Source organism: Hyaena hyaena, unplaced genomic scaffold (genome assembly GCF_003009895.1).
Source record: "Hyaena hyaena isolate Hyena2069 unplaced genomic scaffold, ASM300989v1 scaffold_625, whole genome shotgun sequence".
Classification (NCBI taxonomy): domain Eukaryota; kingdom Metazoa; phylum Chordata; class Mammalia; order Carnivora; family Hyaenidae; genus Hyaena; species Hyaena hyaena.
Genome location: NW_024081256.1, coordinates 1,161,521 through 1,184,217, shown reverse-complemented (window position 1 = coordinate 1,184,217; position 22,697 = coordinate 1,161,521).

Sequence of the window (22,697 nt, the reverse complement as noted above, 5' to 3'; positions counted from 1 at the left end):
AATACCTATCATAAATGTAGCTAAAACTGCAAAACATGTCCAAAAATTAAATGATATATAATTAAAATATACTTTTTTTGCCCTGGAAGAGGCTGATGAAACTAAAGATTAGAACAAGGTTAAAAGCCTTTTAGTACCTCTAGCAATGTTTGTACTTCTAGGAATCTTTGGGAAAACTGGGTAAGTGCTATGTGGGAGTTTACTGGAAGAGTGGGATCTCTGGGTTGATTTGTCCTTTCTGAAGTGGTGGATTTCCAAAGTAGCCATTCATGGTCTGGGGCTAAACAGTGCTCTCTTCCAGCTGAGTATTTTCACATGACTTGTAAAATGGTGAATCAACACTACTATCACTGGATTAGGCCTGATCAAGCTGCATGGCAGGTTGGACAAAAAGATTTCAAAGGTCCTTTGATTCTATGAAACATTCATTAATGATAAAGGGAGGGTCCAACACCTGAGAACATATTATTATATCCATTTTGCTTTCTTCCATTCATGGTGAAAGGAAAATATGAGAAAAAAAAAAGTGCTTTAACAGGAAAAAACTAGATGGAGGCTAGAATTCCCTTTTTCAAATAATCTGGAGGACTGGGGCAGGCCACTCTACTATGAATACACATAAATAGAATTATGATAAGAGGAAAAAGCAAATTATGTATTAAACAGCCTACCTCAGTCTCTGAAATTGATGTCTACTATTTCATTTAATTTCCATCCCTTTACTCACCCCCTCCAAAAAAACCCAAGCCTGTGTATTAGACATTATTATTCTTACTTTATAACTAAGAGATCAGGCTCAGAACAATTGGGCAATGGACAAGGTTACTCACAGTCCATTTTCTTTCCACTGTATCAAATCTCGCCTTAAGATCTTCTTTCTCTAGTTCCCTTCCTCTTCCTTGTTGACATTACCCCTAGTGTCAGACTACTGGGACTGTACTCTTTTCCTACCAATCCTCTCACCTTTAGCCTGTATGAGTCAGAGTTTTAAGGAATTGTGCCAGGATCAGAATGTCAGCAGGCTATCTAGAGGATACCTCAGGGTGCTTCTCCCCTGATGAATTTTCTTACCCCCAATCTAATTTTCAGTTTTGTAGGTCAGAAACCTATTTTTATGGGGTAATGAAAGTGACTATGTTAACTGAATCCATACATGTTGATGTGAAAAAAAGGAATATCAATTGATTTCATTTACAATATGTAGCCTGGCCAAGATCCTATACCATTACATTCTGTGGCTAATACTTTCATTCTTTGCAGATATGTATTTTAAGAAGCCACGATGTAATCACAAAATTGCTGGTAATTACTGAGTCATGAGAACAGAAAGAATTAGTAATTCAATGAGTGTTGATGGCATTTGGTAAATTAGGATAGAGTGTTCATATCTGAAATATATACATGATAAGCTGATGAATTGATTCAAGTCCTTGGGCAGTGAAGAATTTGAGTGTACACTGTCAATGCTGTTTTGAACTATTTGAACTATCTATTTTTTCTCTCTCTGTCTCTGTCTCTGTCTCTCTCTGTCTGTCTATCTGTCTAATTTATCCATCCATCCTTATCTCATGCATGACTTGGGTTTCTGATAACTTATCTTCTCATTGACTCATAACTCAAATTTTGTTAATTCCAGGGAGAACTTCTGAAACTTAGTGTGGCTTTACACATAGGTTTTTTAATCCATTTGGTGTTGATTTTTTTTAAGTTTCAGGTAGTAGTCTTATTTCTCTTATTTGGAAATGAATTTTGAATTGGATGGAGAAAATCCCTCAGTACATCACAAAGCCATAGATACCAGATTTCTTTTCAATAGAGAATGGAATGCCTTTGAACAGAGATATATGACAGATTACATTTTTGGAAATGATAATTAAGATTAAGTGAGGTATTAAAAATGGGGCACTATATTTGTTTCAAGAATTTTGTCTAAAAACTCTTACATATGGAGACACCTATTCTCAGACCATTTCTCATGGGAAGAAAATAAGTCAATGGCTGCCTCTAGGATGAGATTTAGACAGTTTTGAGAAAGCCTTATAGGCCTCAAATATTTTTCTCACCATCTGTCTGTAATTCAGCTTTTGAGACAAACTTTTTTGAGTTTTAAAATCTCTTCTTTAATGTATATCTTTTTTTTAGGTTTATTTACTTATTTTGAGAGAGTATTCATGAGCAACTGAGTGTGCACAAGCTCGCAGAAGCTGGGGAGGGGCAGAGAGAGAGAGGGAGAGAGAGAATCCCAAGCAGACTCCATGCTGTCAGCGTGGACCTGACATAGGGCTCAAACACATAAACCTTTGAACAGTGACCTGAGTCAAAATCAAGAGTTGGAGCTTAGCTGACTGAGCTACCCAGGTGCCATTTAAAATCTTTGCCATTTAAAAATTTTCTTCTGGGGCACTGAGGTGGCTCAGCTGGTTAAGCAGCCAACTTCAGCTCAGGTCATGATCTCCCAGTTTGTGAGTTCAAGGCCCATGTTGGTCTCTGTGTTGACAGCTCAGAGCCTGGAGCCTGCTTCAGGTTCTGTGTCTCCCTCTCTCTCTGTCCCTCCCCAACTCACTCTCTCTCTCTCTCTCTCTCTCTCAAAAACACAAATGAACATTAAAAAATAAAAAAATAATAAAAGAATTCTTCTTAGAATATAGTACATATACCTGGGATATTTAATACATTGGGCCAGTGTTTATCAAATGGAAATCATTAAACAAGATGTAGATATAATTTCAATCTGGAAATTCTCTAGAAGAATTTAATTTTAATAATGTAATGAAATATATACATATTCTAGATCATCTGAATGACTGTTTTACCAATGAATGCTTTCTTCTACTTTAAGGCCTGAATTCGTGTTTTTGGTATCAGCTATTATTACTTTAATTGTCCCTGGATCATTAATGATGGGATCCTTTAAAAAAAAAAGCCAAATATTATCACCTTACTTTATAAACCAAATTTCTTAAAAATTAAAAATACAAAGAGAGATGGGAGAATTGAGTTGTGGAAAAGGGTAATGGAAACAGATTGTACCTGGATAATTACTATCTGGATAACTACTGATTTGAGGCAAATGGATATTTAAATCCTCCCCATGGGGTGGTCAGATTGAAATCAAGCTTCCTTACATCAATTATTTCCTGAATTTGAATTAAAGGTCGTTTTTTGTCCATTAACTTGTCCCTTAGAGAAAAATATTGATGGTCTGATTCCCAGTAGTGAAAAATGGGTTGTTTTCCCCTATTGTGAGAGATTAAAATTGTTTAAAGTTATTTTTCATCACAGGATCGCCTAGTGGCTTACTTTTTATTTTTAAGAGTTTGTGGATTGATTGCTTACATACAGACTAGGTTTAGAAGTTTCTTAGATATTGATTTAAGAGTCTCAAACTATATAGATCCAAGAAATATGTTTTCCTTTCTCCTTATACCATTGAGTTTAATCTATTCTCCTGAGTTTAGGATCTCATTTGAATTTCTGAGAAAACAAATGGCTAAAAGTTCTGAGGATTCTATGGTTGTCATGTTCAATAAGACTCATTAGTTAATAAATCTGTTACTAGAAACAAGAAACAGCAGTTTCTTTGATGAAGCATCCATGTGAATGGATCCAAAATTCTGAGTTGTTCTTGTACTGTGGGTACATCTATGTCCAACTACCCTCGATGTGTCTGAGAAAGGCAATACATGCATTTGGAGAAATCCAAACATTTTGGAGAAATTTTTCCTAAGAAAATTGTGGTACTATTCCACTACCTACCACACAGTGCAACTCTTTTACTCCGCCTTCCTTTTAAGTTCCTATTTCTTTGACTTTCTTTTCCTTCTTTCTGATTCTTTTTCTTACTTGTTATCACATTCTCCTTTTTTCTTCATTTGCTGGTAAAGTAAGGAGAGAGGAGAATGGATTTTAGTTCATGCTGGCATTTATATAGGTACAGTAGTTCATTAATCCACATACCCTACAAAATAGGTAAACTGAGGCTGAGTGTGTAAATAACAGCCTTAAGACAACTGATAAATGATAGAGCCACTTTTGAATTCATGTGTTAGACAGAAGTATCTCATACTTAGAATATTATTTTTCTATATATAACAGAAAAAAGTATATAATATCTTACTTGTGTAATATACATGTCAACTATCTGTCTTATCTATATATGTTAGTGATGGTGCTAAAGATATATATTTTCTTCCTTCTCTCTCTCTCTCTTTTTTCTTTTCCTTCCCTCCTTCCCTCCTTCCTTCCCTCCTTCCTTCCTTCCTTCCTTCCTTCCTTCCTTCCTTCCTTCCTTCCTTCTTTCCTTCTTTCTTTCCTTCCTTCCTCCCTCCCTCTTCCTTCCTTCCTTCCTTCCTTCTTTNCTTCCTTCCTTCCTTCCTTCCTTCCTTCCTTCCTTCCTTCCTTCCTTCCTTCCTTCCTTCCTTCCTTCCACCCTATCCCGTATCCAAAGAAAAGAATATTGATTTAATATTCTTTTATAATATTTGAGCTCCAAATATTTGTTGAATAGAAAGCATGTCTCAAAAACTCAACTGAGCCTAGGTGGCTCAGTTGGTTGAGTGTCTGACTTCAGCTCAGATCATGATCTCACAGTCAGTGAGTCTGAGCCCCACATCAGGCTCTGTGCTGTCAATTCCGAGCCTCGAACTTGCTTGGGATACTGTGTCTTCCTTTCTCTTTGCCCCTTCCCCACTCACACTCTATCTCTTTCTGTCTCTCAAAAAATGAATAAACATTTAAAAATTTTGAAAAGCTCAATATTAGAACATTTCTATTTTATTCTTAGATATATAAAGTATGCAGTATTTATGACCACAGATATAAGATACAATCAAAGCACCTAAATTTAATTTACTTTTTATTAAATGCCTCAAATCCAAAGTCCAAAAACATGAAGAAATTTGTATATATTATCAATAGTGGAAAATGTACAGTGCTTGCCATCAGAATTTATATTCTTCAGTAATAGAATTAACATTATTTCAGAACAAAAGAGTAATAACAGATATAAAAATTAAGTTAACTTAGACATAAAGATTACAAACTGACTGTATTTATCTTTCAAAGTAATCAATCATTGCATGTGCCAGAGATCTATAAGAGATTGGCCTCAGAACTTACTATAGGGACTTTATCCTTTCCCTTACAAATTGCTCAGTTCCACCAAAGCAAAGACACTATTCCCCACTGAGGACTAAATAAATGACAAGCTTGAAGTGGTGAAAAATAAATTCCTTCTCCGAGTTACTTGAGTAAAAAGCTGTCTGAACAAAAATCACACATTTCTCTCCACATAATAGAAACTTACCACTTTTTACCATACTGTACTTATTTGAGAAGAAGCTTTGGAAATTTATCATAAAGAGAAGGATATTTCGGGTATTAATTCTATCACACCCAACAAATAATCAAGAAGAACATTGGGAATAAGGGTCATTTGGCCTATTCATCCCCCCAAACCTTTATCTATGTTATTACAAGCCGTATATCGTTCATACATATAAACATTTTCTGGTAACCAGGGAGCAATTTGTTTATTCACTTTATTTTCATTTCATGTCTATAGGAATGCAGAAATGTAAACATCTACATAATCATATACATATATTAAGTGAAACTTCCTGCAACACTGTGAAACAGATCATTAAAAAATAGTAAAATTGCAGTTAATGGCTTATTAGCTGAAAGTGGGTATTTTAATTATTCTAGGTAGTTTGAATTCATGAATAACTTATTAGTCACTCATATTCTGTTTTTTTCCCCATTCATAATTCTGATGAGCCTCTGATAGTTAGATCACAGTCTTCAGTGCTTCTTTGTTTGAATTCTCATTAGAAAGTTCTGGGAAATGATATAGCCAGCCAGAGTAAATGGAGTTGTTACAGCTCACCATCAGATTGTGTAATCCACTTCTTAAGAAAAAAAAAATGTTCCAAAAAAATGTAATGCAGGATACTAGAAGCAAGACTTTTTCCGAAGTAAATGACATGAAAAGATACTGAATTATAGGAAAATTATATGTATATATTTCACATCTTCTTGTTTCTAGGCTCTAAAGAAAGAAATTTGAGAAGGAATCATGAGGAGACCCAGGTTTAGCTTTGAATTTATACCAACAGATTTTCCTTGACTGTATTTCTTTACCCAGTTACAGTTCCCTTGATCACTGTCACCAAACTCTCCAGTGCCTTTCTTGCCACCATCTTGCTTATTTACCCATCTCCAGACATGCCAGCTTCTTTCTTTCCTGAAATATATCAAGATCTCTTCTGCCTCAATCACTCTGCAAATTATTTCTCTTCTTTATATTTTATCTAACCATATCCTGATCATTCTTCAGGTTCTAATTCATAATCACTTTCTCAAATAGACTTTTTCAACTCCACCATCTATGTGGGGCTCCTAAATAACTTGTTCATGGAATCATGTTACTACCAGCAAGTATCACTGTTTATAAATGTTAAATTCATTTTCATGACTGTTTTGTTATTGTCTGGAGAGTGTAGGTTGTATGTTTCATTAAAACAGAAAGTTTGTGTAGTACATTGTAGATGCTCAGTAAATATGTGAGAACTAATAGAAGAATAAATTAGTAATAAAAGAATTGGGGTTGGATAAATGATCTATAAGATCTCATCCATCTTGAGCAGTCTATACTACTTTGGGTAAATTCATTGTTTCATTTCTACCTGAAGCCAATCTTGAAGGAAATTTTATCATAAACCATGCTTTGTGCACACAGTCAGTAATTGCAAGAGAGTCTCTTAAAGCAAACTCTGAGTATTGGACTTTCATTTAGCCATTCATACCAAAGGGTTAATCTCTAAAACATAAATCTAATCCCACACTTTCTTACTGACACCCTGACCTGGCTCTTCATTGTATATAACATGAAATCTAAACACCTTGGAATTATATGTAAATCCCTCCAGATTTGCTTATTCCTTCAGATTATAGCTAATACAAACATCCTGCATTTGACATTTAAGATCCATGTACAGTTTCTGAAATTCATGGTACTTTAAATTTTTTTTCACTTGGCATCATCTCTTTGTACCTTCTGTGTCCAGTTTTTAGAAAGCTTCTCTGCCCTTTCCCCTTTTCAGCTTTTGTTCATTAGGCAAATTCCAACTCAACCTTCAAGATTTTGAATACTTAATCATTATTTAATCTTTTCAGAAAGACCAAAAAACTTTATTACATTCTTACCTCTATTGTAGGACTTAACAGATTTCTGTAATCATTAACCTACAGTACCATTTCCCCTTAACTTTGTCAGTCCTGAAGAATAGGGGTTGCATTTTTATCATGTATCTTCTTGGTTTCCAGCACAGTACCCAGCACATGTTAGGCAATTTGTGAATGTGGAATAAATGAATGAATGAAGTTGAGACCCAAATTACTATTTTGAAGGCTTAGCCCATGTTTTCTAGTGAGAGAAATTGGTCTCTAACCTCCCAGTTTTATTCTAATATTCTAAGGTTTATTAATAATGAATCAATTTATGGACTTGTCTTTATAATGTTAGTAGCTCAAATTAAGATTTTTGGATAATTTTATTGATAAATTATTTTACTGTTTTTCTGTCAGCATTTACATTTTTATTTTTTGTAATTTTCTTAAAATTAGTTCCCTAAACTGGACAGAACTATCTATGTAGAAATAGTGTTCCCTAGGTTTTGGTGGTCTTAATTCTAAATATCTCAGCTTCTTGTAAGGTTTTAAAATCTGAGGATTACTTTTAACCCTTTATTCAATCTTGTATTCATTATTGCTTTAAATCTTTATTTTCTATATTTATTAACTGGTCTTCTTTATTCATTGAAGTTACAAATTCATTACTGATTTTTTTCCCCCTATGATAAAAATGCATGATCTGTCCTCAGCTCCTTTCAGTGGAATATTCATTTTATTTTTTGGAGTAATAATAAATTCTGTTCCTGTTTTCCAAAATGTCAAATAAAATCAGACATTTTTGCCTCTGATTATAATGAAAAAAGTCTGCATCATGTCATGATGTGGTATTCATTAGTATGTTTCCTCTTCTCTGTCTGATCCATGGCTAACCCCTAAGTCAAACATCACTCCTCTGACATCTCCTGACCCTCCAGTGAGTCATGGAACTCAAATCAGTCCATTTCAGGTATAGGTGCTCAGATTTGGGCTTATGTCACCTCTTACTGCTATTTATTTAGTGTTAAACACCTGACACTCTGATGATGGGGGACTGAAAAAATTCAACCAATATTTCCTTTTAAGTAAGGATGATGAAATATCAGATACCTCAATACATGGTACAAAGAACAAAAATCCCATCTCTCAGGTTTGTACTTGTAAAACAAATGGAATCTCTAATAAAGACAGAAAAAAAAGGATAGTTTTGCATACATATGTTTCAGAACCAGCCTACACTAATAAGACACAATCTTGAGAGGAAGAAAAAAGCCTTTTCCAGTACTTTAATAGTTCTATTTTAATTATTTCTATTGGCTGTTGAGCCAGGTGCTAATGTGCCCTTGCTCCAGTCTGGCTTTTATATTATTTCAGAACTAGCAGTGGATTGAGCCTCCCTAGGGCTGTGAAACAGCAGGTGGCTCTTCAGCTGAGGCCTGGGCATTTTATGAATGATTCCATTGCTCCCCATAAATTGCCATTCCTTCTTGCTGAGAGTCAAACTACCTTGACTGAATGCTCCAGCAGCAAGACTTTTATTGATAGAAACATTGCAAACTGACAAGAGTTGGTATTTGATAACCAGGAGGGCTCGTTCCCTAATTTCAGGTATAAGCAGCAAGACTGGTGCTGTGAGTTGGTAGGGTCTTTGGTAGGATGACGGATTAGAAGGAAGATGTGGGAGCCAGTCTCTCTAGATGACATTTTATGCCTAGAGATAACTCAAAAAACATTTAAAAACAAAAACCTAATAGCTCAAGAATATCCACACCCCCTCCTAATGGAATAAAGCATGTGACTGCAAACTAGAGTTTACACAAGCAACCACACAATTGAAGTGTACAGAAAAATGTTTGCAAGAATTCTTATATTATTAATTACTCTGTTTATGGCAAAAGCATCTGGAGAGGGTGAAAGAATTGAGGAGAGGTCTTGAGGAGGAGTAAAGATGCATTTTTTACTTTATGTATTATATATTTTTAAAAATGTTCTGTTAAAAATGCTAACTCTGGTTTCCAGAAAAGTATTTTCCTAAATACAAATCCCCTCTTTTATTTTTAGTAAATATCAGCCTAGGTGAGCTTCTCTAACCTTACTTACGATGTAACTTACCAGGTTTGTAATTACTAATATTTTTAAAAGGTATTAAAATCTTTAGTATGCACTTTAATTGCCCTTTACCATTAGCAGAGCAAGGCAAATTATTGACCAACTGGAGGAAACATATTTAGCGGACAGCAGAAGGTCCCCAACTAACCTACCAGTGGTCATTGTCATCATCATCATCATTATCATCATCATCAACATCATCAGACAGCAGTTTTTAAACAGTCCATCTGAGCATGGCATGGCATGGCATGGCATTCTACAAGGTTAATGAAACGGAGTGTCAAGGACTGCCATTTCACTATGCTCATTCACACCAAAGACTAAACATCAACAGGAATACACACATATTAAGTATAGACCTACCACTATTAAAATACTGGCTCCAAAATGATTTTGGAGATGATACTGGTCATTACTAAGGGAGGAAACCAAAATGCCATATAGGGTATTCTTTTTATATTTTCCTTAAGAAGAATTTTTCAGGAAGTTGTTTGAAAAAATATTTTGTAATTCTGTGGTTTTCATCTATCAAATCTTTGTTAAATTTTTCTTTGAAGTACTAACATTATCATAGAATAGTTACTTGCAAATAACAAAAGCATAATAGTTCTTAGTAAACACATTTTTGTTACTGATCAGGATGGGACATTTGTTCTAGTTATATTTCCTAGAATATTTCTTTTTGTTGGCTGAGGATGAGTACTCTTTTTCTTCACTGAATTTTCTCCAGTTGAGCTTAAGGAACATCAAAGATTATACATGTTATTTCTGTTGTTGATCCTGACAGTTATTTTTATTTCTTATAATTGGTTTAGAGGTTGATTTTGTCTTCATACTTTATAAGAAAAAGCATAAGTGAATTTAAATTTTAAAGACTCCAGAAAAACATCTTTTTTTTTATTGATGCTCATGAGCTCCAACAAAATCTCCTTGAAAATTATGTAAATTTATCCTTCTGAAAATTACAACTTTTATTTCTTTTTTAAAGCTCCTTTTTGAGGGCTTATGGAAGAAATCACACAAATCTTTCTTGCTTAGATGTTTAATAAGGCTAGGTAGAATGAGTCATGTTTGTCAGGGCTTATTAACAATACAATAGAGGGAGAAGAAGCTTAGGATTTCAGAATCACTTTTTAAAAATTTTTATTTTATTTTTTTAGAGGAATTTTCAGTTCTTATCAAAATTTAGAGGAAGGCACTGAGATTTCTCAAATATTACCTATGCTCACTTATGCATAGCTTCTCCCATTATTAACATCCCATTGGAGTGGTACATTTGTTACAACTGATGAACCTACATTGACACATCATTATCACCCAAAGTCCACAGGGTTCATTCCTGGTGTTGTACATTCTATGGATTTGGACAAATGTATAATGACATATATCTACCATTATAGTATCATACAGAATGGTTCCATTGCCCTAAAAACCCTCTGTGCTCCACCTATTCAAACCTCTCCCCACTGACTCCTGGCAATCACTGACTTTTTATTGTCTTCATAATTTTGCCTTTTCCAAAATGTCATGTAGTTGGAATCCTACGGTATATATATAGTCTTTGCAGATTTACTTTTTCACTTAGTGACATACTTTTTAAGTTGCCTCCGTGTATTTTCAGGAGTTGTCATATCCTCACTTCCTTTTAGTGTTGAATACTATTCTGTTGTCTGGATGTGCCACACTTTATTTACCTATTCATTTTCTGAAAGACGTCTTGGTTGCTTTCAAGTTTTGGAATTTATGAGTAAAACTGTTGTAAACATCTGTGTGCAGGTTTTTGTGTGGACATGGGTTTGCAACTCCTTTGGGTAAATACCAAGGAACACTCACCATCATTTTTGAAAAGGAAGGCAGAGACTCAAATCGTGGGGCTTTCTGTGGATACCTTTTACCCTGTTATTCAAAGATCCTAGTAGATGATGATACCTGATGATCTGTATCCACATTATGCCTTTTTCTCATTTGGATAATGTTTTCTTTAGCAGAAGGACTAATAGAAAAACGGCTTCAAGGACTTTATTCCATGAGCAGACTGTAATTACTGAGAACAGGGCTATTTCAAAATTCTTACTTCAAACTAATGTTATGGGTTCAGAATATAGGTTTGTCAGTGATGATGATGTGATATTAATCCATTTCACAAAAACACTTCACTTGAAAGTATTATTGAGGAGTAGCTTCGGTTGTCATAGGGAATCACTGACTTTCTAAGGGGAATTCCTGAATTTGTGGCAGGCTGCATTAGACATGATTATAGTCTACGGATTCATTTAAAAAATAAAATAAAATCAAGTTAAATGCATTACACAGTAAGTTCAGATTGGTTATATACATATTCCTTACCTTGGATAAGGATGCAACAAAGAACTGTAGCAACTCTTGTTCTGCTATACTTCAAACTCTTGGCAAACCTCTTGTGACTTAATATGCTCTGGGAATCATTGTAAAGATCCTGAGTCAGTCATCTAGAAATGCTCCCACACAAAGACTCACAAGAGATTACAGATCATTTTTCAGACTAGGGACAGTCAAATGGACTTAGGCCTGAATAAAATGTAGTTATATAAGGAATCTAAAAGCAGTAAAAATTTTCCATTAACTATACAGAAGAGAAAACCATTACCATTCTGCCATTTCAGCAGTGTGATATAAAACAATGCTCTGATAAAAGATGAAAACAAATCTATAAATCCAGTCTATGCTTGAGGAGGATGCAACCACAGTGGCATTAAATGTGACTTCAAATCACATGCAGACAACCTAAAGACCTTTCCAGTGAGGGTCAACCTCAGTATGATTGTGTAACTTAGAAACTTGTCCCCACAACAAAATTTGCCCTCATTTCCTTGAGAGGTTTTATTAACTTCACTCATAAATCTCTTTGAATATCTAGGCAGCAGCAATGACATCCAGGATTTTGACTAGCCCATCAGCAATGGTGGAATATCACAAAGTTGAAACAAAATGTATCTGTTTTGCATATATTTTGTGCCCCAGATTGTGTTAGGCATTTGGGGAAAAAAATCAAAGCTATAAAAAAAAGGAAGAACAAATTAAATTTTTTTAGAGATGACATTTGCTTGCACGACAGAAATAGTGAGCCACATAAGACGGTTCACAGTCAAATTTAGTTTTCTGAACAGAATATGAAGTGTTAAATAAACTCACAAGAAGGAACTCCAGCGTGAGCTGCAGTACCCATTCTTTATGAATAAAATGAGTCTTCGGCTATGCATCAAAAAGGTGTTTCTTGGAATGGTATTAAGGAGAGAAGTTTGATTTGTCTTGGCTGGATTAGCTATATGTGCAAATATGAATGAAACATGGCTGTATAAACATCAACAAAGGGAACAAAAAAATGCTGCAAAAACACTCCTAAAAAAAGTAGATATGGTATGGCACTTTAAAATCTGTTAAGAGGGTAGATCTCACGAGAACACATGTTAAGTGTTCTTAAAAGCAAAAGAAAACAACAAAACAAAACCTACAAAAGAACAGAAGGGAATTTTTGGAGGTGATGTGTATGTTTAGAGCCTGGGTGGGGTGTATGCATATGTCCAAACTCATCAAGATGTATGCATTGAATATGTGCATTTTAAAAATGTATCAGTTATACCTCAAAGCTAAAAAAAGGGGAAATAATCTTGACGTGGAAATTAGAGTAGTTGCAGCTCATGTAGATGATAGAAGGCCACCCACAGCCAAGGTTAAGGCTTGTAACATTAGCAGAAACAACTGAGTGGGATACTTATTATACATTAAAAAATATGGTACCTTTAGGGGTGCCTGGGTGACTCAGTTGGCCAAGCTTCCAACTTTGGCTCAGGTCATGATCTCATGGTTCTTGGGTTCCAGTCCTGCATGGGGCTCCATGCTGACAATGAGGAACCTGCCTGGGATTCTCTCTCTCCCCTCTCTCTCTGCCCCTCCTTTGCTTGTGCTTTTTCTCTCAAAGGTAAGTAAACTTAAAATACTTTGAATAAACTATAAAATTATAAAAGAATAATCTGAAGAAGAATATATTTAAAATTTGCATCAGGGTCGATATCCATAGATATGGGTAGATGGATTCACATATGTATGATTCTTGTATATAAAGCGTGAAACATGATGTTTAAAATAATTTAAAATCCTATCAAGTAGTTAACATGTGAAGCAAAATACTACAGTGAAGTCAAATCCTGAAACTATTTGGAATAAGCTAGCAGAGGTCTCTTCGACCTAAAGGTTAGTCCCTCCATTTACCACAGAAAACTTAAACTACCCACCACGTTCGTTCTTTCTCTTATCTTTAATCTCTTGTGTTTACTAGGTCTTCTTTTAGATGTATTCAAGGTCTTCTCATGTTTAAAATAAAACAAACTGACTTAAATACAAACCTCTTGCTAGGTAAATTGTAATTATTTGTCAGACATCATCTTAAACATTACCTGCCTGTAAAATAGGTTTTTACTGCCTAAATGTAATCAGTCTATAGCTATGTAAAACTTTTTCTTTATCCATTGAAGCACTTAGCATAAATAGTGTTGATTGGCAATTTGTGAAATAATTTGCTTGTTGAATACTGCTTCTCCTGACTATACCATCTCATCAGCTGTTTATGGCCACAGCACTGAAATCTCAGTGCCTAGAACAGTGCCTGGCACATAGTAGCCCTCAATTGATTTTTGCTGTATAGGGGAATAGATCCAGGGCCCAGTCTTTCTAACATGTGAAATTACTACATGTAACTCTGGACCTTTAAGGTGCGCCTGGTAGACAGAATACTTAGACATTCTATACATATCTTCAAACCTTATCTCCCTCATTTTTTGTCTTCTTTTGCTTCTGTTTGGATCCTGGGTTTTGTATGTCAAGTTTGAAGAAAAAGAATGGTGGATAAAATATGAAAAATAAGATATAAGAAATAAAAATAAGAATGTGGGGGAAAAAAAAGAATGATGGGGAATGTGCCAGAATTCTGACTCAACTTTTCTCCAACACAAACTGTGAGGGGCAGTTCCTAATGACCTAACCTGGTTGTCTGCACGTGTTTGCAGCTTTTTCAACTTATATTAGTTCAGTCTGTGACAGAACATAAGCAGGAAAAATATAACTTGAGTGATCAGTACTCTTAAGGGTATTTATTTAGATCACTAAATGGTTGCTTCTGAACTAGATCTGTATAGTAAAATAATCTAATTAGGGCATAATTAATTTAGCCATTTTGGCTTTTCCATCCTCCTCCTGTTGTACTATGATTGGTTGTAGGCCAAAGACTCTAGAATGTGTGACTTGATTCTCTCACAATCTACTCATATCAATTAGACTTCGAAAGACATCAGACAAATATTTAAGTGAACATGGACTACATTAAAATTAAAGGAGAAAATCTGTTGAAATTTCCCAGCCTCCATTTCTAGGCAACAATCCTGCAATCACAGGGGCAGCTAGAATGAATTTGTTGACTCTCTTTTTAAAGGGTAATGTGATGTACAGTTAAAATAGAAAGTAAGATTTCAGTGCAATTAAGATACTTAGTTTCATCAGCTTTATGTATAAATTTAAAATAATTTTTAATTTTGCTGATAGTTACAAAACTAAAATTTAGAATTTTATCTCAGGGATGGAGAGGATGCTCAGATTACTGAGGATAAAAACACACAATTATAGTCACCATAGTCATTCTTTCATAGTTTATGCCCACACAAAGGATAAAATAGAGCTTGGAATGCTACACAAATTAAAATAGTAGTTGGACCACTTAATATGGTCATTTAAATTTAAAAAAGCAAATTTGATCCAGTCGTTTGCAAATGCTTCTCTATACATCTTATTTCTGATGTATGTTGTCTAATTACAGAAGTAGAGTGACTTATTCTATATGCTTGTGTGCTGCAGATTAGCATGAAACAGAAAATATTTGTTTGACCTTAAATGCCATTGAAAGACCCCACCTCAAATTCCTGTATAAATTCATTGCTTTCAGTGGCTTATGATGGAGAGGCAATATGATGATCCCATTTGCTTTCCAAAAAGTTTAAAAATGATCTGCTGTAAATTGTGGTATATTTGCTTTCTCTGCTTGATCACACACTATTTTTTTTTTTTAAGTTAAACCAAAAGTATCTAGCTTATCAATGGAGTTAGGGTTTGTTACCCACTCTATTAGGATTACCAAAGGTGCTTTTGAGAACATACTGCCTCTACAAATTAAAAGTAAATGATAAAAATGTATGAGAATTTCCTCCCTTTTTTAAAGAAATTACTATCAAGGAGATACATAGTCACTCAAAGCATTTGAAATATTTTCATCTGAAGATCAAAATTAATGTAAAACATGATTTTAATACTCTTTTTCAATGGCCTAAGAATGTGGACTACTCAATTTGTGCAGTGATACTCCTTCTGTGCATAAAAGTATGCAGAGTACTTAGAGACATGAAAAAGATGGCCATCTTATACCTATACAATTTGACTTTCACAAACAGAAAGAAAAGCAATGCATATAAAATGATCAATATGAGATGATATATGTTAAAACATCAAAAAGAGGGTACAGATAGTGAATACCATAATAGTTGCGCAGAGAAAAATAAATCAGGTGGAGACTTCAAAGAAACTTCATTGAGATTGAACATCTTGGGCTGGGCTCTTACAAATGAATAAGATTTGGGTAGACAAAAGAGTGATTGGTTGAATACCCCAGGCCATAGCCCAGCATAAGCAAAAAAGCATAATGGCTAGAAAATGTATAGGAAACAGTAGAATCACACAGTGAAAGAAGAGTCTAGGAACACTTGATTTCAGAATCCAGTCCTATCATTTATTATTTGTGTAAGCTTGGGAAATTTATTTAATTTTTTAAGTCTCAGATTCCTCACACGCAACTTGGGATTATAAACCCATAATTATATGTGTAGTCAGAAGCAATGTTTATTAACAGGTTTTTCAAAATGATGTGGTACTGAATAAATTTTGATTGTTCCATTTTATTTATTTGGAAGATAGAGAATATTTATAATGTAAGATGGAGTACATTTAAGTTAGATTTAGAAGACTTAAATGGCACACAAGAGGCATTGAAACTTTATCCTATAGGCAATACATAGATTTGGAAAGTTTTGGATAGATTTTGAAACAAATGTACCTGGTGATTATATGCAGGATTTACTAGTAATGTGTGAGGTTGAGTCAGAAAGATCTGATGAAAGGTTCATTTGATAAAGCACAAATTAGGGTGCTTATAGTTGCCTTTTTGATAAACTGATGAAAGCAGGAAAAAGGAAGATAGTTTTGTAAAGTGAATATTAGTAATTTATAGATCTGATCAATGTCTTTTGTAATGATACCTCAATCAGGATAAAGTTTCATATGAGTCATTCTATGATTCAGGATATTGACTGAAGTCCTTAACTGCAAATGAACACTAAAGACAGCCTCAATTTAGATGAAGAAAATGTAGGGAGGATATAAGGTAATTCACAGATTGTCCGAGGGGTTCAGAAACCTTAGCTATAGAGGCCTTTTCTGCAGACTTTATGCCTCCAGTTATACCCTAGAGCCTTTCTAGCAGAGACACAAGTGATACCATGACTGGACACAAGACATAATGCTAGCATCTTGATACTGCTGTTTCTGGAAACAAGATGTACTTGGCTCGTTCTTCTCAGACAGGATTGCTCAGAGTCCCTCATTCTTTGTGTCACCATGACACAAGTTATCCATGAGCTCAGGTCACATGCAAGAGAGTCTGGGTATCCAGTGGAAAAAAGAATCTCTTCAACAAATAGTGCTGGGAAAACTGGTCAGCGACATGCAGAAGAATGAAGCTGGACCACTTTCTTACATCATACACAAAAATAAATTCAAAATGTATGAAAGACCTGAATATGAGACAGGAAACCATCAACATCCTACAGGAGAAAACAGGCAGCGACCTCTTTATCCTTGGCCACAGCAACTTCTTACTTGACATGTCTCCAGAGGCAAAGGAAATAAAAGCAGAAATGAACTATTGGTACCTCACCGAGATAAAAATCTTCTGCACAGCAAAGGAAATGATCAAAAAAACCTAAAAGGCAGCTGATGGAATGGAAGAAGATATTTGCAAATGACGTGCCAGATAAAGGGTTAGTATTAAAAATCTCTAAAGATCTTACCAACTCAATACCCAAAAAATAAATAATCCAGTTAATTTGTTAATTGGATATGAAGGACATAAAGAGACATTTTTCCAAAGAATACATCCAGATAGCTAACAGGCACATGAGAAGATGCTTAACATCACTCATCATCAGGGAAATGCAAATCAAAACCACCATGAGATACTACCTGACTCCTGTCAGAACAGCTAAAATTAACAACACAAGAAACAACACATGTTGATGAGGATATGGAGAAAGAGGAACCCTCTTGTACTGTTGGTGGGAATGCAAACTGGTACAGCTAACCTGGAAAACAGTATGGAGATTCCTCAAAAAGTTAAAAATAGAATTACCCTATGATCCAGCAGTTACCCTACTAGGTATTTACCCAAAGGATACAAAAATATTGATTTGAAGGGACACATGCACCCTGATGTTTATAGAAGCATTATCAACAATAGCCAAGTTATGGAAACAGTCCAAAAAAGTGTATGTACACACATATACAATGGGATATTATATATGTGTGTTTATACACATATATATAAGGGAATATTATTAAGCCATCAAAAAAGAATGAAATCTTACCATTTGGAGTGACGTGGATGGAGCTAGAATATATTATGCTAAACAGACTTTTAGAGAAAGACAAATGCTATATGATTTCATGTGTTCAATTTAAGAAACAAAACAGATGAACATAGGGGAAGAGAAGGAAAAGTAAGATAAAAAAGAGAAGTAGGCAAACCATAAGAGACTCTTAAATACAGAAAACAAACTGGGGGGATTGATGGAGGGGCGGTGGGTGGGGCAGATGGGTTGGATGGATGATGGCCATTGGGGAGGGCAGTTTTTGGGATGAGCACTGGGTGTCCTATGTAGGAGATGGGTCACTGGGTTCTACCCCTGAAGCCATGACAACGCTGTATGTTAACTAACCTTAATTTAAATATAAATTAATGAATTAAATATGAGAACCTGGGGATTTGACTTCAGTGGCAGTGAGAAAAGATTCATTATGTAGGAAATTCCCCAAATACATAAAGAGTGCCATTATGGACTGAAATGTGTTCCCTCAAAATTTGTATGTTGAAGTTCTGACCTCCAGTACCTCAGAATGTGGCAATATTTGAAGAAAGAAACTTTAAAGAGGCAGTTAAGGTTAGATGACATCATTGGGAATGGGCCTAATCCAATTTGACTGGTGTCCTTATAAAAAGAGGGGATCAGGACACACACATGCAGGGAGGGAAGATCATGTGAAGACACAAGGTAAACATTGCCATCCACAAGCCTGGGAGAGAAGCCTCAAAAGAAATCAATACCACTGACACCTTAATATAGGATTCCTAGCTTCCACAATGGTGAGAAAATAAATTTCTGTTGTTTAAGCGACTATCTAAAACTTTGTAATGGCATCCTTAGCAAACTAATGTAAGTATTCATAGGTACTGAAAAGCCAAAACTAATGGCATATTTTTGTAAACTATATAAAAGAGGGGAATTTGTCAGGTGGTGAAACAAAATGTAAATATTAAAGAAAGCTGAGAAAGAACATCTTGGCTTCTTACATATAGAAAACATGGAATCAGAAGACCATAATACAGATTACTAGTTTGGATAGAGTAATGTGAGTTTATTTGGGACATTCTGAGTTTGAAATGGTGGTGAAATCTGAGTGAACATATTCAATGAGCAGATAGAGATGCAGATCTAGAACACAGAAAAGAGTTCAAGCTTAATATTTGAGTATAGGATCCTTCATGAAGAAGAGGTCATTGAATCCTAGAGAAAGTACTTCTGGATAAAATAGGAGAGCTTCCCTAAGGACTGAAAACATGGCAAAGTTAGAGGAAGGGTTAGAGGAAACTCAGAAGTGAATTAGTGCTTGTGTGTTTCTCTCACATCTAGGTGCCATATAACTGTGTGCCAATATTTGTGTTTAAAAGAGTTAAGCTCAGAATGGCAAGGGGCCCCAGACATGGGTAAAGGGAGTGCAGTGTTGGCAAAGCAAGCAGTGAGTCAGGGGAGAGTATGGGTAGGGTGATAGTGAGGCAGTTTCAGTATAATCAAAATTGGTTCCCTGGGAGAAGGGGCAATATAGCAGGAATTTTTGTGGTAGGAGCTTATTATGCTTGTTTCAGAGATAAATGATAAAAATAGCAGGATATAAGATAAAGTAGCTCCATCCTTCTGGATCTTGCTTTCTCAAAAGCACTGTAGACAAGTAAACTAACAGTTTCAGTGTCATGTGCCATGATGCAGAACAAATGTAGAGGCTGGGGTGCTTTAGGTATCTATAAGAGACAACTTGATCGAGACTTCAGAAAGTGACTTCTAACTAAGATTTAAGAATGAGAAAGAAATGGCCAGCTAAGAAGTTACAGGGAGATGGACATATTATGTAGTTTGGATTTGAACCTATGAACACTGATAATTTTAAGTAGGGGAGTGACATAGCCAGATTTGTGTTTTAGAAGGGATAAGACTGAAGGCATAGAATCTAATTAAGGACCGCTGAAGATATCATGGTAATAGATCATCATGCAGTAAACTAGAAAGGTGATAGAAATAAATTCTAAGTGGATGTAGGAAATAGAGTCAACAGGATTTGATTAATTGGATATAGAAAATAAAAGAAAACGGTAAAAAACATTTCAAAGTTTACATATTATACAAAGGGGTGGACTGGATAATACTGACTGAGCTAAGGAGCATAAGAAGAAAAGCATGAAAGTGTTGAGGGTGAGGAAATAAGTAAATTTCTAAACTGGATTAATTTTTTTAATGTTTATTTTTGAGAGAGAGAGAGAGCACAAGTCAGGGAGAGGCAGAGAGAGAGGGAGACAGCATCAGAAGCAGTCTCCAGTCTCTGAGCTGTCAGCACAGACCCCAACATGGGGCTCGAACCCATGAAAGAATGAGATTAATTTAAGGTAAATGTGGAAACCAAATTCCAAACTTATGCTCAAGAGAAATATTTGGGCTAGAAAGAGAGGTCATATGCTACTGCTATTACTACTAATATTATTATAAACAACAACAATAGCGTTTATAGACTGTGATGACCTGGTAGAAAGTGATGGAAAGGAAAATGTTTCAAGGTAGTGGAAGCCGACCATATTGGAGAAGAAAGCTATAAATGGCCAAGCTGGGAGCATAAGGCAACAAAGAGTTATGACATGTAGGCCATGGGTAGAAGGATGCACATTTTGTCAAGATACAACATTAATGGTAAGAAGGTAAGAAGGAAAGGGCAGATAAGCTTCCGTCAGTTTGGAAGTTAGGAGTTGATGGTATTCATTTCTGGTGGCCCCTATGTTTATTTGTTGGAGGGGGTAGGGCTGTGGTATAGAGGATATACAGTAGTAAATTCAAGTGCAGAAAAGTGTCTTTTGGTCAAGGTTAGTCTTATGAACATATTTGCTCTATCCCATAGTGAGGTTGTGTTTGGCTAAGGTTTCTAAGCACTGGAATATATTCTTTGCATAACGGATTTATTGCATAAGAGGAGGCTTGATATTCATGGCTGTAAACAAACTTATAAGGGTGTTATATTAAAGCACACCTCTAATAATGTCATAAAGCATCTCCATAAAATGGCAGTGCTAACACAATGTGAATAGGATTATATGTTATTTGATCCTACATGTCTTTTCTCAGCTTCCATGAAGAACACAAAACCGATGTAAGGGACAGAAATACAAGTATGTGAGAGAGCCATAATAGTGCATAAAGTTCTGAATAGTCCCATTATTTAGAAAATATGTATCTGTACAAGGTTTAGGGTAGTTACCTTTGACATTCTGGGTTCTCTGTGGGAAGAAAAAGAAATGAAGAAATGGTACAGTGTGAAGGGAGATAAGACACTCTTTTTCTTCCAGTGGGTTGACTTTATTACTAACTAGCTGTACAATTTGGAGAAGATGAGTTAATCTCACTAATTTGCAATTTTCTAAGTTAAAGGCAGCTAGGAACCTAATTTGCGAATACCTCTGAATGTCATCATATTTTTGTATGTTGTATATTTAAACTTCAAATGTATATTATTATTTCCATTTTCTAGATAAGAATATGGAAGCTTGGTTAAATTAAAATACAACTTCAAGTTTAAATAGCTTGGTCCTAAACCTAGGTCTTCTCTGAATTCAAAGTCTATGCATTTTCCATTACATTGACGAATATTCCACCTGCCCTTTAGTCCATAAATCCTATGAAGAATTGAAGAACTTTTTTTGTGTTGATGACACTTCAGTTTCTACTTCTCCCTTTATCTATTTTCTGTACTCCCACATTTCTCTGTTTATTTTATAGTTCAATAAATGGGCCCCTTGGCCCACTTCTGTTTTCTTCACACCCTCTATCACTTTCCTAATTTTTCATCTCTTTCTCTACATTTAAATAGCAGAGGATTCTGATCACCTGAAAAGGTAGTGGGCCATGGTCATAAAAGTGCATGCCTAATATTAAGGGAAGAATTGTGCTATAAGAGAAAATTATGTCATAGAATGAGCTCCTTTTTTCACTGACCCCATTACCCTGGTAAACTACTCTGCTTTATCTATATTCTTAGCTGTAAATGGACAGGTCATATTTCATACGTTGCTTAAGCTAAAAATCTTGCTGGGCCCATCTGTTATGTAGAACCAATTTCCATCAGGAAATCTAAAATTCTGCAGCTGGAAGGGACTTGAAGATCAGCTAATCATACTAGGTCATTTTAGAATTGGGAAATTGGGTCTCTGCAAGAATAAGTGCTTTCCCCAAGGTTACCATGAAGAGCAAAATTCATATGTACCCAATGGAGGGTTTTGAATGAGCATGTTTGATTTGAAGTCTCAACATCTGATCAATTATTTAACTAGAAAGGGCTGTGAAAGTCTTTGTATGTTCCCTAATGGAATAAATGGTTAAGGCCATACATCTTGGTGGTTGAGAGGATGTAAGGTTAAAGTCACAACTTTGTTGCTTTCTGTGTGAAACTCTTGTGCTCTATGAGCTCTGGTAATGGAAGGGATCATATACCCTTTGGTTATCGTAGATGCACTTAGCATGAAACTGCTGAGTTAGGGATACTTGATTTCATTCATTTGGAGGAATAAATGAATGCATCAGTAGTTTCTACGTCTTAAATCCTTGTGAGGTTTCAAAGAGAATTTTATTTTATTTTATTTTTTTAAATATTTTATTTATTTCTAGGAGAGAGAGAGATAGCGTGAGCAGGGGAGGGTCAGAGAGAGAGGGAGTCACAGACTGAAACAGGCTCCAGGCTCTGAGCTGGCAGTCAGC